This window comes from Rattus norvegicus, chromosome 3 (assembly GCF_036323735.1).
Source record: "Rattus norvegicus strain BN/NHsdMcwi chromosome 3, GRCr8, whole genome shotgun sequence".
In the NCBI taxonomy this organism is placed as follows: domain Eukaryota; kingdom Metazoa; phylum Chordata; class Mammalia; order Rodentia; family Muridae; genus Rattus; species Rattus norvegicus.
This window is the reverse complement of record NC_086021.1, coordinates 122,527,452-122,544,449: the sequence shown is the minus strand read 5'-3', so window position 1 is coordinate 122,544,449 and position 16,998 is coordinate 122,527,452. Positions and strand designations below refer to the sequence as shown.

Here is a 16,998-nt window from a genome sequence, read left to right as displayed (position 1 = left end):
AGAATTCATGGAGGATATTAAGGAAATAGACTAGAAAGATAGGAGACCTGAAAGCTAGATTAAACTTGTTAATTTCAGGGCAAGAGATATGGCTCAGAGGTTAAGGATACTTACTTGCAAAGGACCCAGGTTCTGTTTTGGGCACCCAATGGGGTGGCTCATAACACTCTATAACTCTACTTCTAAGGGATCCAATGCCCTCTTCTGAAATTTCTGGGCAACTAAATATTTGTATTGCACATAAATTCAAACAGTACCTCCCTCCCCCACATACACATACATTAAAGTGAGTTAATAGTTTAAAAACCGCGTTAATTTAATTCTCTATACATGAGGTATAATGAGTGATTTTTGATTTAGGAAGGGTATTGAGGTGTGCTTTAGGTAAAGAGATGTTGCAATCATGTACAAAGATAGGTGGAAGTAATACACACCAGGAAGTTTTGCTTTAACAGCCCTGGAATTATGCTAAACACAAGATGAGAAGAAGCAATTTGCATAGGCTATCTTAGTTTGCTTGGGAGAGACAAGAGTTCCAACTACCAACTGGCACTTAAACAATGGAAGTCTATCACATTCTGAAAGCTAGAAAGTCCAGCGTCAAGTGTACTCTGTCAAAGACCATCTTTTTGTCACTAACTTCAAATACCAAAAGGAGATAAAAAATTTTAGGGCCTCTAAATTTTCGGGAATCAATCCCACTCAAGGGCCCCACCTCCAAATTCTATTATCTTGGATGCTATGATTTAACATAAATTTTGGAGGGGAAATAAACACTTGGCCAGTAATATCTTAAAATACAACAAACTAATTCACACTGAAATAATTAACTAATTAATTGATGAATTCACCTTAAAATTTCTATTAACATTTATTACAGAGTTAATTGACACCTTATACTTCAGTAAGGAACCAATTTTATTAAATAAACTTGTTTTTAAATTCAGATTCAGATGAGCTTATGAGAAAATATTCAGAGAAATATTTTTTACTCTTTTCTCAGTTTTGCATAGTGGTAGTATTTTGAGAAATTATACTGCATTATTACAGCAGAGTATTGAAATTGCGATATTCTAATGATCCTGGTGACATTCATCAGGTTTATTTTGCTCCATGGGTTCAAATCATTCTGTTTATTTTTCTGGCCAGGTTAATTAGTATAGCCAGATAATAATTTTTTTTATCATAAATCTTTCCCACGTGCCAAATTTGTCAAAAATAGTCTAAGAGACTTGATGAATGCTCCATCTACCATTTCTGCCTTCATCCAGGTACCTAACTAAAATAGTTCTGAACACTTTCATATGGGGCAGGAATTACGTGACAAATTTTCCAAACAATTTTATATTTTAAAAATAAATATTTTGAAATTTTCTATAAAATATCATGATTACTGTCATACTAAAAGTCCTCACTACAAATGATTAGGAAGATAATTTGATTTAAAAAATCATGTTTTCAATAGCATCAGAGAGTGGCAAAGCAACGAATGAGGGGTCCTAAGAAAGCACGGATGGGAAGTCACATAGAAATAGAATGATATTTTAAGATGTTTTGAAATCCCAGTCACATTTTCAAAGTCAGAATACATACAAAACAACTGTGTGGCTTTCCCTAGGCCAAGGGTAGTAGCTGTCAGACCAAATGTCACCAAAGACACTGGAGAAGTAAGGCCGCAGACACACTCTTGATTTTCCCTTCCAGTTATGTACTGATGACAATTTGGTCCATGGAACAATGATAAGATTACCTGAAGACAGAACAAAAGAGCACACTTTGTCAATCTTATGGTCAAGAGACAAGTGTTCATGTCCTTCCACAAAAGTACCCTCACAACATGGCAGTTTTCCATTGAAATCTCTGCAGAGCTATGACATCTATGTAGATGTGAACCAAAGTTAAACCTTATTCAGTTTATTCTCCACGTCCGTGCACTCTGGGTGCTGAGACAACAAGCATCACTTAAGATAAGTACAACCTTTCTAAAATCCTCAAGCAGAACACCTGGCATAGATTCTAAAATCACTTTGCCCAGTTGAAAGACAATCATCAGGGAGCAGACCAGGAGGACGATGAAGTCTGGATTGTAAAAAAAGTTTAAAGACTAAAACTAACTAAATTTTTTAAAAATCAGACAAAAAGAAAGACTGAAGGAGGAGAATCAATACATTGTAAGACTGCAAGAGTCTTAACCAAGAATTATCCATTGATTGGATATCTATTTTAAATTTACAAAGGATATTAATAATAGATTTAAGGACATCAATGAAAAGATGAAGAATTATAGATGAAAAGATGGAAAATTTGTAAATATGGACTCTATATAATAAAAGGAAAATTTAGGTGTGAAATAACAGTTTATGAAATTAAATAAGTAGTTATGTATTCAGCTACCCATTCAAGGCATTAAAAACCAAGATTTATGAACTGGAGCCCATTTTAATGCAAAATATTAGGGCAGAAGCATTGAGACTGAGGTTATACATATAGATAAGAAAACAAAAAACTTGTATTGCATATAAAACTGCAATATGCTTCAAGTATTGCTTTCCAATGAATAAAGAGAAAAGACGAAGTAGAAGTAACATTTGAAGGGGTAATGGCCATGAATGTCCCCAAAAGCATGAATAATAATGATCCATCAATTCAAGAAGTCTAGTGAATATACAACTTTTTGAGTTCTTTTTATATGTTGGATATTAGCCCTCTATAGGATATGGATTGGTAATGATCTTTTCCCAATCTGTTGGTTGCCATTTTGTCCTATTGATAGTGTCCTTTGCCTTACAGAAGCTTTGCAATTTTAAGAGGTCCCATTTGTCGATTCTTGATCTTAGAGGATAAGCCATTGGTGTTCTGTTCAGGAAAATTTCCCCTGTGCCCATGTGTTCAAGGCTCTTCCCCACAATCTCTTCTATTAGTTTAAATCTATCTAGTTATATGTGGAGGTCCTTGATCCACTTGGACTTGAGCTTTGTACATGGAGAAAAGGATGGATCAATTTGCATTCTCTTACATGCTGACCACCAGTTGAACCAGCACCAATTGATGAAAATGCTTTTTTCCATGGGATGGTATTAGCTCCTTTGTCAAAGATCAAGTGATCATAGGTGTGTGGGTTCATTTCTGGGTCTTCAATTCCAATCCATAGATCTACCTACCTGTCTTGGTACCAATACCATACAGGTTTTTTTTTTTTCACCATTGCTCTGTAATACAGCTTGAAGTTAGGGCTGGTGATTGCCCCCAGAAATTCTTTTATTGTTGAGAATAGTTTTCGATATCCTGGATTTTTTGTTATTCCATATGAAATTGAGAATTGTTCTTTCTAACTCTATGAAGAATTGAGTTGGGATTTTGATGGGGATCACATTGAATCTGTAGAATGTTTTCAGCAAGATGGCCCTTTTTACTATTATTAATTCTTCCAATTCACGAGCATGAGAAGTCTTTCCATCTTCTGAGATCTTATATTTCTTTCTTCAGACACTTGAAGTTCTTGTCATACATATCTTTCACTTGTTTGGTTATATTACACCAAGGTATTTTATATGACTTGTGATTATTGTGCAGGGCGTCGTTTTCCTAATTTCTTTCTCAGCCTGGTTATCCTCTGAGTTTGAAGAAGGCTATTGATTGGTTTGAGTTAATTTTATATCCAGCCACTTTACTGAAGTTCTTTCTCAGGTTTGGGAGTTTACTGGTGGAATTTTTGGGGTCTCCTAAGTATATTATCATATCATCTACAAATAGTGATATTTTGACTTCTTCCTTTCTAAAATCCCTTTGACCTTCTTTTCTTGTCTAATTGCTCTGGCTAGGACTTTGAGTACTATTGAATAAGTAGGGAGAGAGTGGGCAGCATTGTCTACTTCCTGATTTTAGTGGGATTGCTTCAAGTTTCTCTCCATCTAGTTTGATGTTGGCTACTGGTTTGATGTATATAGCTTTTAAAATGTTTGTGTATGAGCCTTGAATTCCTGATCTTTCTAAGACTTTTATCATGAAGAGATGTTGAATTTTGTCAAATGCTTTCTTAGCATCTAATGAAATGATGATGTGGTTTTTTTAATTTGAGTTTGTTTATATAATGGATTACGTTGATGGATTTCCATATATTGAACCATCCCTGAATCCCTGGGATGAAGCCTACTTGATCAGGATGGATGACCATTTTGATGTGTTCTTGGATTTGGTTTATGAGAATTTTATTGAGTATTTTTGCATCAATAATCATAATGGAAATTGATCTGAAGTTCTCTTTTTTGTTGGGTCTTTAGGTATAGTTGCAATTGTGGTTTCATAGAATGGATTGGGTAGTGTCCCCTGTTTCTATTTTGTGGAATAGTTTAAAAAGTATTGGTATTAGGTCTTTTTGAAGGTCTATAGAATTCTTCAGTAAAACCATCTGGTCCTGGGCTTTTTTTGGTTGGGAGACTTTCAATGAATGCTTCTATATCTTTAGGGGTTATGGTACTGTTTAGATGTTTTATCTGATTCTTATTTAACTCTGGTTAACTTCTTAAAGTAATGATAAAAATTTTTGAAAAAGTATATTGTATGTAAGTAAGCTTTTAATAACTTGTGGGTTTGAAATATGAAGTAAATTGAAAATTATGTGATGAAAGAGAAAATAACCAAACTTTCTACTGATAAAGTCTATTTTTGAGTGTGTCTGTGAGGATGTTTCCAGACAATTGACCTGTGAGTCATGTCAGTGAGAAAGCCTCATGCTGAATACAGATGTGTACCTGACCATCAGTAGGGGACATGGATGAAAATGTAGAAGGGGCTTAGCTTATCTATTTTTCTTACTTTCCTCCCAATATGTTGATATCATCTTGGACATTAGACTGCATGCCTTTCTCTTTGATTTGATCTTGTACCAGCAGCCCAGAAGAGAACTTTAGGTGTTGTCTTTCATCTTTCATTTTGTTTGAGATAAGTCTCTGATGTTCATTGTTGGATACTCAATGATAGCTAGCCAATGAGCCTCTGGAGATCCCCCTGTCCCTGCTTCCCAGATTACTAGAGGATCACTGAAAAAAATGACAGGATATTATCACCACTTCAAACTCAGGTTCCTCTGACTTAAGCATCTTTACCTCCTGAACAGTCTTCATAGCCTGAGGTATTATAAAATTTTTATGACTGATAGCTGTGTAAATTGGTCAAATCAAATTGAAAATTTATTTGGCTATTTCCTATAAAACAGAAACACACATAATTTTGCTATCTGGTAAACATGAGCATAATAATTCAAAGTTAGTCTCCTATATGAATGCTTAGGAACAACACAAGTTTATAGGTTTCACAAGCTTTTAGAGTACCAATAATATCTTGTCACTTGATCTCACTCCTGGACACAGTTATGCCCATTTAGTGACCATTCTTTGGGCTGTGAGCCAAAGCCACCCATATGCTTCTTTAAGCAATTAAGAATCTTCTTATTAATTATTGACTATATACTGAACACACAAGAAATGAGCTATGTAATTCCCCTCTATGTTTCCGTTTGCTTGCTATTGGAATAAAACATTCTGACCAAAGGTGACTGGGTGCTTAATTTGCTTATACTTTGATGTCATAGTTCACCACTGAGGAAAGTCAATGAAAATCCAAGCAGGACAAGAATTTGGAGGCAGGAACTGAAACAAAGTCACAGCTTGCTTATTATAGCTTGGTCAGCCTACTTTCTCATATAATGCAATCTCTTCTCTAGAACTAGTACTGCTCCCAGTGAGCTGACCCTCCCATATAAATTATTAATAAAGAAAATTCCCTATATACTCACCAAAGGCAATTAGATGAGGCATTTTTTTCAGTTGTGTTTCCTCTTCTCAGACAACTCTATGGTATGTCCAGTTGACAACAATCTAACAAATATGACCTTATACATTTCCCTTCTCCTATAAGTAATCTTCTGTAATGTGTCTTGAGAAATTATAGAATGCAAAAATAGGAGTATGCTAACTATTATGTTTACGGAAGAAGTCATCATTTCATAGAGTCTATACATACCCTAATCTAAAAACAACCAAGTTTTCATTAATATCACAGAATAAAGTTTTTCAATTGTTATTTGAAAGAAAATAAAACAAAGCATGACTAATTTCATAAGAATAAACCACCACCCAAAACTTCTGTCATTGTTCAAAAGATCTGAATTGGCCAAGTAAAACCAGCATCTAAAAATTTGTAAGCCATCTTTATGTGTTGAGTAGTTAAATAAGTCAGATAAAAATCCATTGGTTGTATTGCTTTTATCATATTGCTAAGAAGAATGGAAGTTATAAAAGAGTTAACATGAGCTCATGGATTTGCCCTTCAAGAATCAACCCATTTATCCAGAGATGCAAGAGTTAAATCTCAAAGCAAAACAATGAATTGTGTGTCTTAACTGCTAAATTCCATCATGTATGCCATAGGTAGAGTAAAAATGAAAGATGCACAATGGAGTGATAGGGAGGCTCATTGGAGGAGGTGCAGCAGAAACAGGCTTTGTGGAGATGATTGACTAGCAAAGTTTCTTGGAGATCTAATTAACACAGGTTGTGTTGGACAGCTGAAGATTACCTGTTCTGTAATAGTATGAATTGATATCATAAATGGTTTCGATGCCATTATGATGTATCATGTGTAAATAATTCATGCATAGACTAATGGAGCCATACAATGGAACTGCAGGGGTGTTACAAATTAGAATTTATGTGCATTGACATAGCAGTGGGTAGAAGCTGGTGCACTGTTTGCCCCCTTCCCTAGTCACAGTTCCACACTGCTGCCAGGACCAATAGTGTTCATGTGTGTGTGTCTGTGTGTGTGTTGGAATGTGATATGTCTATATATGCCAATCTTGAATTATTAGTTTAAAAAGATTCATATAAGCATTTAATTTTACAAAACATCCACAAAATAATTGATACAATACCCATATAATGTATGCTCAAAGAAAAATTGGAGAAAGAGGTAAAAATTGAGGTGATGTAGAGTTAAGCATGACTGACATTGTGTACGTTACTTAGCGACTTCTCTCCAGGTGGAATGTAAGTTAGAGAGTCTCTTCGATAAAATCTCTGCTTCTCTCAAATGGCTGTTAGATCTTATTCTTCTGAAATTATCAAGCCTGGTGTGATAATTTTAATTGTCAACTTGATGGGATTTAGAATAGCCATAGAAACAAATCTGTGGGTAAGTCTCTGAGGGATAGCTGTGACCATACCATACCATGGGCTGGGGTCCTACTCTGAATAGAAAGGAGAAAGAACTCCCAGTCAAAGCATTCTTTGCTCTCTTCCTAATTATAGATGCAATGTGACCAGCCATCACCCCCTCCTGTCCTCATAGTTCCTCTGGCATTTTGAACAGCATTCCCTAATCTTAAGTGCAAAAATAATCCCCTAACTTATATTGGTTTTGTTGGCTATGTTGTGACACCAAAGAGACAAGTAGCCAAGGCAATCATTGTGTTAGCTAGTGTGTCACACAAGCTTACGTCTTAAGATGAGCTAGAATCATGTGGGAATAGGGACCCTCAATGAGAAAAGGCAACCATCCATAGGGGCATCTGTAGGAATATTTTCTTGATTAGCTACTGGTGTGGGAGAATTCAGCTCACTTAGCACTGGGGACAATACTACTCCTGGGCGGGTGTTCATGGTTTGTATAAAAAAAGCAGTGTGAGTGGGCCACGGAGAGCAAGGCAGTAAGCAGCCCTCCTCCACAGCTTCTTCAGTTCCCACCTCCAGGTTCCTGGCTAGAGGTTCCACCTTGACTTACCTTAGTGATGGTCTGCTTGTTGTAAGATGAAAGAAACTCTTTCTTCCAGAGTTCCTTTTAGCCATGATATTTAGCACAGAAGCAGAGAAATAAACTAGGAAAACGGACATGTTAGGTTTTTTGTCTTGCTTTTCTCTTCCCAGGGGGAGAGAATTTGCACAATTTAACCAATATTGCACTGGTGCAGCATTAAAAAATTAGGAATTTCCATATTTCACTCCTGTTAATACAAGATTAAGAAAAGCGTGACACTCCATCTTGCCTACAGAATACATGCAAACAAAGCCAGCCCAATACTGAGTGATTCTGCATTGTTTTGTGGTGACATTTTTAAGCTTGATCACAAGAAGAACTCAGTTCATATTTCGAGATTGTCCATGTTCACCAAACAACCTGAAACCTTAAATGTTTGATAATTTCCAAATGATGGTCATGGTGATTAATAATAAGGATGCTGCCATCCCCTATCAGAGAGTAAAGATTCTTGCCATGTTACTTCCTTATTTAACTTAGTGAAAATTTTATCTTTCAAAGCAATGTTTCTTTTTTTTTAATTTTTGGAATGACTGTCTTTAATGCATTGCGTTTGCCTGTTTTTTTTAATTAAAACATAGTTTACTTTATAAAATATTTGACTTTGGTTTGGTTTGAAAGTTGTTAAGCATTTTTGTTTTCTACTTGAAGATAATTCAAATACTAAAATATGTTGTATAATATATCTGCTGTACTGTGATCTAACATGTCTACAAAGAAGAAATTTATAAGCAAGTGAGATAGATGACTTACAGGGTCAGGATGCTTGTCACCAATCTAGGACCTCAGGGTTTAAGGAAGATGCTGGCTGATTCAACTTGCCCTCTGACCTCCAACAAACACTACGGTGAACATAGACTTGCACAAACACTAGTACATATGTGCACACTCATGGTACATACAAACATGCATGCACACACATATATGTAAACACATGAGCATATATTGCACACACATGTATGTGCACATATGCTCAGACCCACATGCATGCCTACACATGCACAAACATGTATATTAACCCTTAAACACATGACTTGGCATACTCATCTCTCTTAGACAATATTTTTTAAAGTTTAGATGAGATTGTTTTCTGAAAGTATTACCTCTTAGTTTAAGTCTCAAAAAACCATGTTAAGGAAGCCCAACCCCTATACTAATTGCAGTCCTTTTTAAAAATATATGAAGTAAAATTAACACATAAAGAAAAATCTTTTCTCTCTGATTCCCCTTGACTGAACAAAGCTATTTTCTTTGATTTCTTACACAAGATCATTGTGAGTCCCTCTGTATCTTCCATTATCATCCTCCAAACCTGCTTTAATTTTTCAGTAATACTTCAATCGCTAACCTATTGGGTCCACTGAAGACTGAACAGATACTCCCTAGTAGAAGGGAGCTGTCAACCCCGCCATGCTTGGATCTGCCTTGGCAGCGTGTTGCCAGCCTATCGGTCATCTCGTCCACTGCATGTCATTCTGCATTTTTAATTGATTAGGTGGTTAGTTCTTACTATTTGAGTTTGGCTTGCAGTTCTTACTCAGAAAACAAGAAGCCAGAATAAAAGAAATGATAAATTCAAGCTCACTTTTAGGCAGTTGAGGCAAATCACAGAGCTTTGGCTGAAGAAAAGATGAGGAAAGCGGCTTCCTTCTAGGCGCACACCCCATCTTCTCAAAATCCGTGTGCAGCAAAGACGGTGATGCTAGGCATTAGCTAACAAGTTCGTACTTCCGTGGACCTACGCACTGCAACCAAGGTAATTGTTATAAACTAAAATACGATTCAGCACATGAAAGTCCAGGGACCAAATTCATCTTGTTCATGTATTCCTGTAAATAAAGTTTTAGTCACATAAGTCCCATTCACTTTGTATTTATTATTACACTAGACAATAAGACTGAGGAAACCCATTATTTTGCTATCTGGACTGTTTATAAAACAAACAAATAATCCAAACCAAAACCAACCAAAACAAACAACAAAACACATTTATCCATAGCTATGGGACCAGTCCTACTATGGACTCTGGGGAGAAGAAACAGTTCAGAGAGAGCAGAACAAAAGGGTAAGACTAGGTGAGAACAATTTTCATAAATACTTAAAATAAAAGCCAAGAGCTTGCTTTTAACCTTCCCACAAGAGGTCTATAAAAGAAATGAGCAACACTGAGATGATTATTATAGACTTAACATTTACCTGAGAAAATTCTCATTTATATAGAAGGCCAGAAATTTGAATCCCCTGTGCTTGAGCTGCTGAGGAGGCCAGGCTGACTGGCAGTATACATTCTGCCATTTATGACAAATGTCAGTTTTCATATTATGAAAAGATATGTGAAAGAGTACATATCTTTTGTACTCAGTTTGTTAAAATCCTACTGTTCGAATCTCTCTTCAGTTTGAAAAGAGACAAATAGAAGACTAAAGGGATCCCAAGCAAACCAAATTAACACTCACATATACAGCTTCAGGCGTGATAAATAGTATCTGAAGAGTTACCACTACTTAGAATGAAATCAGTTTCTGTTTTATCAATCATATAGCAGCCAGAGAAGATCCTGCAGATGTAGTTCGCGACTGGGTGATGCCTAAATTGTCCCTTTTACACTATAATAAGAGGGTCTAAGGTGAACAAGAATGTAAGGAACTATCAGTTTCTTTATAGGCAATTCATTAAGCCTCACAAAGGAAGTGTAAAAATACTGAAAGAAAGAAAAAGGCAACCAATCTGGCTGCTGTTAAAAATGCATGCAGGTTGATTTTTAATCTGAAAATTAATAAGCTAACACACTAAGGAGGAGCTGCTTTTTCCCATAGGACAAATTTTCATGGAAGATCACTAACAAACTTTCCCAACCTGGACTGGATTGTTTTCCACACCCTTCTTCCTCCCTTCATCTCTCAGCATCTCAGCCTTTCACCCTTCCGAGGGGTTCGAGGACTTGTCCTTCCCAGGACCTTCCAGTTGTGCACAAAGGCCTGGGGTTTTAGGCCCCAACTCTTCTCTAGGGCCTCAGATCAAAGCTGAGGTTCCCACCCCTGGAGACCACAAAAGACCCCAAAGGTAAAGACTTATCACCTGTGAAACAAGTATGAGAAAAACAATTAAAACATTACTTCCACAACATCCTATGATCCTCTCTGACCCACAGTATCTCACTCAGTGAGATTTGGCCATAGGCAGAGGTGAGAATGTCTATGTACTCTCTCACATATCTTTTCATAATATGAACCTAGGGAAAATGAGTGAAGACTATATTTAAGTCAACTTACATGGGTTGGAAACACTATTGGCCTACCACTCACAAGTCTCTGAGCTCCAAGCTCAGCAGTGAAACGAGATGAATAATGAGGCTACCTTTTGCAAGCTCACAGAGCATGTTAGTTGGTGTAAAGCTGATGGGAGTAGAATGTGATCACACATGTGTTGCCACACATGATCACATGCTTGACAACAACACGGAAAGAGCTGGCATCACTGCTTGGTGATGTGGGTTATTGGAAGCATCTTTCCTGTGTTCACCATTTTCATGTTTAAAAGTATTACACTGAAATATTATTTACTTTTGTTACTGGAATTTGCTTCTTCCTTAAATGTTTAAGACCAATTGTTTTGACTATCCTGACCAGTTAATTGATATACTAAACTTAGTTAATTGGCCTAATGTGTTATATTATACTACTTTAAAGAATCTTTTTATTGGTTCTTTGTGAATTTGACAGCATGCACACCAATCCCATTCATCTAAACCTCCCCTTGTACACCATCCACCCTTGCAACCTTCCTCCAATAGAAAGAAACCTTGTTGTAGAATCTGTAGTGTGTCACATGATGTCCCACAGTATATCTTTTTGTCCATATTTCTTTGTTTGCAAATGTTCATTGCAATGAGTCATTCTGGTTCAAGGCCTCTGACTTCTGCTATACTATCAATACTGGAATCTCACTGGGACTTCTCTCAGATATCCAGTTGTTGCCCTATGTCATAGATATCCTGTAATTTTGGATCTGTAGCACTGATGCCTTCATGCACTCCAGCAGTTCATTGATGGGGTACATGTTGGGATGGGCCAATTCAAAGCCTTGGATCCAGGTCTGAGAGGTAACTGAGTGGTCAGTCTTTTGGCTCTCCTATTCTTCTACCTAGGGCCAGCTCACCAGCAACCCCTACAACCAGGACCAGTGCTATTCTTCTGGCCAGGCAAAGTGAAGTCCTGCTCTCCTTAGCATTGCAGCTGGAGAGGGACATGGTCAGTTCTCCCATTCTCATGACCCCAGGGCCAGCTCTCTTACCTGCCATAGATGGTGAGGAACAAAGGAAGAGAGAAGGATATCCTTTCCTTGTCTGTGACTGCCCAGCAGACAAGAGGCAGGAATGACTTTTCTGCCCTCAGGCCCTTGGACTGGTTCACCTGCAAAGCCTACATTCATGGCCAGCTATTTGGTGCAGGGCTTGCTCTCCTGGATGCTGCAGCTACTTAGGGCAGGGACAACTCTCCTGCTCTGATAACTTCAGGACCAGATCTCCTGACTACCGTAGGTGGCAAGGGTTGTGTGGGGGTCATTTTTCCATTGCCTATACTGATAGTCCTCTTAGGCTAACTCCCTGTCTGGGCACTCTGGCATAGTACTTGTGGTTGTCTCAGATCCATTTTTTTTTTCAGGGAATGTTAGGCTACTAATCATTCAGATGTTCACAGGTCAGAACATTGAGTGTAGGCATAGCCTGTCTCTTTCCTGTCACATACTGAGACACATGTGACACTGTAGCCACACCTGAAATGCCCCTAGGGGCAGTATGTTACTCTCGTAAGGAGGAAAAGAGAGAGAGAGAGAGAGAGAGAGAGAGAGAGAGATACAGAAAGAGGAAGAGAGTGAGCAAGAGGCAGAGACAGAGAGCGATGGAGAGAGACACACAGAAAGAACAATCTCACTATATTTTCCATCTTCCCCAAATCATGCTCTAACCCAGTTTTCCAAATGCTTTAGAAAGTACAGAGTTCAAACTAAGAACACTGTATCATCAAGGAACTGAGAACTTGCATGGATTGCTCTTCCTCTGTCTCTTTGCCTCTCATTGTTTCTGAAAATGCAGTTATGTTATCATATTAAGATTGTGCCAGGTCTCACATAAGGCAGCATATTACCCCACTTTCTTTTCTTTCCGTTCCATGAATATCTGCTATGAGCTTTAGCGGGCACATGCATTATTGAACTATTTCTGCGTAGAGGAAAGCCCTTAAACTTAGCTGTTACAACTACAGTAAGTGTGAATTATTTTTGCACTCTCTGTGGGCCTAGAACTTTAGCAAAGGGTTTAGCTTGTATTTTCATTTGGGCATGACACCCAGCAGTACCAGTACCATATGAAACCTGATTGGAAAGGAAATCAGCTGTCACAGTAACTTGCAAGATGATTCCAAGTTGTTGACTATTGATAGAAAGCTTCATTTCAGAAAACTTACATATAGGTCTTCCAAGATGGTGTGTGAGTCTCCATGATCATGGCAACTCTTATCAAATCATTTAATTGGAACTGTCTTACAGTTTCAGAGGTTCAATCCATTATCATCATGATGGGAAGCATGGTAACATATAGACAGACATGGTACTTGAGAAGAAGCTGAGAGTTCTATAACTGCAGGCAGCACAAGGGGAGCATCCCACTGGGCATGGCTTGAGCATATATAAGACCTGAAAGCCCACCTCCTCAGTGACACACTTTCTTCAATAAGACCACACCTTCTAACAGTGCCACTCCCTATGGCCACAACGTGGCAACTAATTCTTCTGAGGGGAAGGGGAGAGAGAGAGAGAGAGAGAGAGAGAGAGAGAGAGAGAGAGAGAGAGAGAGAGAGCTTTCTTTGTGACTTACCTGCAGAAGTCACAGAGAAATTTTGCACCCTTTCATTTATTTTCCAGGTCAGGAGGTCCAGCCCACACTCGTGCCCACAGAGCTCTGCTTCACTCTTTGAAGAGTAGGAAGTTAACAAAATTGTGATTAAAATTTTAAAATCCTTCACAGGCAATAAAAATGTTGAAAATTTTATTATGATCTCCTTTCTTTTTTTTCTACCAGGATATTTTTCCTTACTGGGGACAGAAAACCTGGACTGGAGGTATGACTCATCTGTTAAAGACGAGACTCCCAATCAAAAATAGATGAGGACAGAAATCCTCCCTTAAAGTGAGACCTGCAGGTGACCAGTAACCCTCTCAGTATGCAACATCACATCAGTGTGATTGGAAGGGGTGCCAGTCGCTGATTCCATTTTCGTCTTCGTGCTTGAGCAACGTGTATTTCCTTTGGTAACCGCCTTTGTACATTCTATTGTGCTTGGTGGGGGCATCTATCATGTCCTTACTAGCACCACTTGAAACGTAGAGCTGAGGTGGCCAATTGGAGAGTGTTTTCATGTTCCTGGTGGCTGCTTTTGTGATAGACACATGGCCTGACCTTGTAACAGATGCAAATCACAGGGGGGAAGGATTTCTGCTAGACAAGGAGAGAAAAATGAGGATCAGTAAGAAAGTCCAAGCTTTCTTTGATGAAGACCAACCAATTATTTTTCTAAAATTCTAGTTTGAATTGTATTTGATTTGTAGATGAAAGAATCCAAACAATTCAGGAATGATTTGTCCACAAAGAAAACCATGATTTTTTTTTATTTTTTATTAACTTGAGTATTTCTTATATACATTTCTTTTTTTTTTTTTTCTGAAATCCATTTTACATTTATTGGCTTCTACAATGATCCCATTAAGTCTTTACATTACAATAGCAATGGTGGGAAACATTTCAGAATCCTAGTTACATTTTTTTTTGGCATAGATATGTGTGTGTGTACTGGTGTACGAATGTGTATGAATGGTTGTGCAGGGGTGTATGTGTGTGCAGGTACACCTGTATGTGTGTGCATGTGAGTGTAGAGGCATGAGGTTGATGTCACATGCCTCTCTTCACCTTCTCTCTCTCTCTCTCTCTCTCTCTCTCTCTCTCTCTCTCTCTCTCTCTCTCTCTGTGTGTGTGTGTGTGTGTGTGTGTGTGTGTGTGTGTGTTCTGTTCTGCTACAGACAGCTTTTTCTTGCTATTCTAAAATCTCTCTGGTCCAGACAGCTCTGCTAGAAAAATTCTTTTTTTTTTTTTTTTTTTTTTATTAACTTGAGTATTTCTTATATACATTTCGAGTGTTATTCCCTTTCCCGGTTTCCGGGCAAACATCCCCCTCCCCCTCCCCTTCCTTATGGGTGTTCCCCTCCCAACCCTCCCCCCATTGCCGCCCTCCCCCCATAGACTAGTTCACTGGGGGTTCAGTCTTAGCAGGACCCAGGGCTTCCCCTTCCACTGGTGCTCTTACTAGGATATTCATTGCTACCTATGGGGTCAGAGTCCAGGGTCAGTCCATGTATAGTCTTTAGGTAGTGGCTTAGTCCCTGGAAGCTCTGGTTGCTTGGCATTGTTCTACTTTTGGGGTCTCGAGCCCCTTCAAGCTCTTCCAGTTCTTTCTCTGATTCCTTCAACAGGGGACCTATTCTCAGTTCAGTGGTTTGCTGCTGGCATTCGCCTCTGTATTTGCTGTATTCTGGCTGTGTCTCTCAGGAGCGATCTACATCCGGCTCCTGTCGGTCTGCACTTCTTTGCTTCATCTATCTTGTCTATTTGGGTGGCTGTATATGCATGGGCCACATGTGGGGCAGGCTCTGAATGGGTGTTCCTTCAGTCTCTGTTTTAATCTTTGCCTCTTCCTTCCCTGCCAAGGGTATTCTTTTTCCTCATTTAAAGAAGGAGTGAAGCATTCACATTTTGATCATCCGTCTTGAGTTTCGTTTGTTCTAGGGATCTAGGGTAATTCAAGCATTTGGGCTAATAGCCACTTATCAATGAGTGCATACCATGTATGTCTTTCTGTGATTGGGTTAGCTCACTCAGGATGATATTTTCCAGTTCCAACCATTTGCCTACGAATTTCATAAAGTCGTTGTTTTTGATAGCTGAGTAATATTCCATTGTGTAGATGTACCACATTTTCTGTATCCATTCCTCTGTTGAAGGGCATCTGGGTTCTTTCCAGCTTCTGGCTATTATAAATAAGGCTGCGATGAACATAGTGGAGCACGTGTCTCTTTTATATGTTGAGGCATCTTTTGGGTATATGCCCAAGAGAGGTATAGCTGGATCCTCAGGCAGTTCAATGTCCAATTTTCTGAGGAACCTCCAGACTGATTTCCAGAATGGTTTTACCAGTCTGCAATCCCACCAACAATGGAGGAGTGTTCCTATTTCTCCACATCCTCGCCAGCATCTGCTGTCACCTGAGTTTTTGATCTTAGCCATTCTCACTGGTGTGAGGTGAAATCTCAGGGTTGAAAACCATGATTTTTAAACAGAAACCTCCAGGTAGTGGGTGAAAGTTAAGAATAAATACAACAAAAGAAAAATAGGGAAAAAGACTAAGTGCAATAAATTTAGGAAATAAAGAAAAGATTAGAAAACAAGTATGAAGACTCTCTTTTATTTTGTTTGTATTTATATTACTTAGGGTTATTTCCACTGATTTTCTGCCTGAGTTATCTATTGCATACTCTGAATTCTCAAGCCACTCTTAGGAATGAACAGTCACTAATTTTAGTTAGTAGAAAGTACCTTCTTTAATTAAAACAGCTACATACTAAATCAAACTAAGTTTTTAAAAAGACTTTTATCACACAGAATAAACCTTGTTCTTCTTTTAAGTGTATTATCAGTTACATCCCCCTGTCTCATTCCCAACAAGGAGTATCGTAGTTGACTGATATCTTTGCTAAGTGGCAATGTTACCCTCCTTTGCCTCTACTGAGTGTTCAGATCTCATTTTCTGCTACTCGCTTTTTGTGGATCTTTTTGGAGATTACCACATAGTTCACATATTTCCTGAGGCTCTTCATTGGGTTTTAGCAGCTTTCTTGATTCTTCCTTTATTTGGTTGCTTATGAATTAATGTCTAACTTCAGGAAGTTTACTCCCACAGATTCTACTTGCTGGGTTAATGGTACCCTGCTGACTTTTCTTTCAGGGAGACTCAAGACAGTCAGTCTTCTCTATACCAAAGGAACCATGCATGGTCTTGTTCCACAGAATTTTCCTGAAATGGATAATGTCTACAACTCAGTCGAGCCACTTGGGCTCTCCTTTAGTGGATGCCATTG

The 16,998-nt window shown here is 38.3% G+C and overlaps 1 non-coding gene across 1 annotated transcript; it reads right to left on the bottom strand.

The window, feature by feature from the left end:
- Positions 1 to 12,478: 12,478 nt before the first annotated feature.
- Positions 12,479 to 12,610, bottom strand: LOC120102042 (small nucleolar RNA SNORA17). Its single transcript, XR_005503078.1, has one exon. It is a non-coding gene; the product is annotated as a small nucleolar RNA SNORA17 (small nucleolar RNA).
- Positions 12,611 to 16,998: the final 4,388 nt, after the last annotated feature.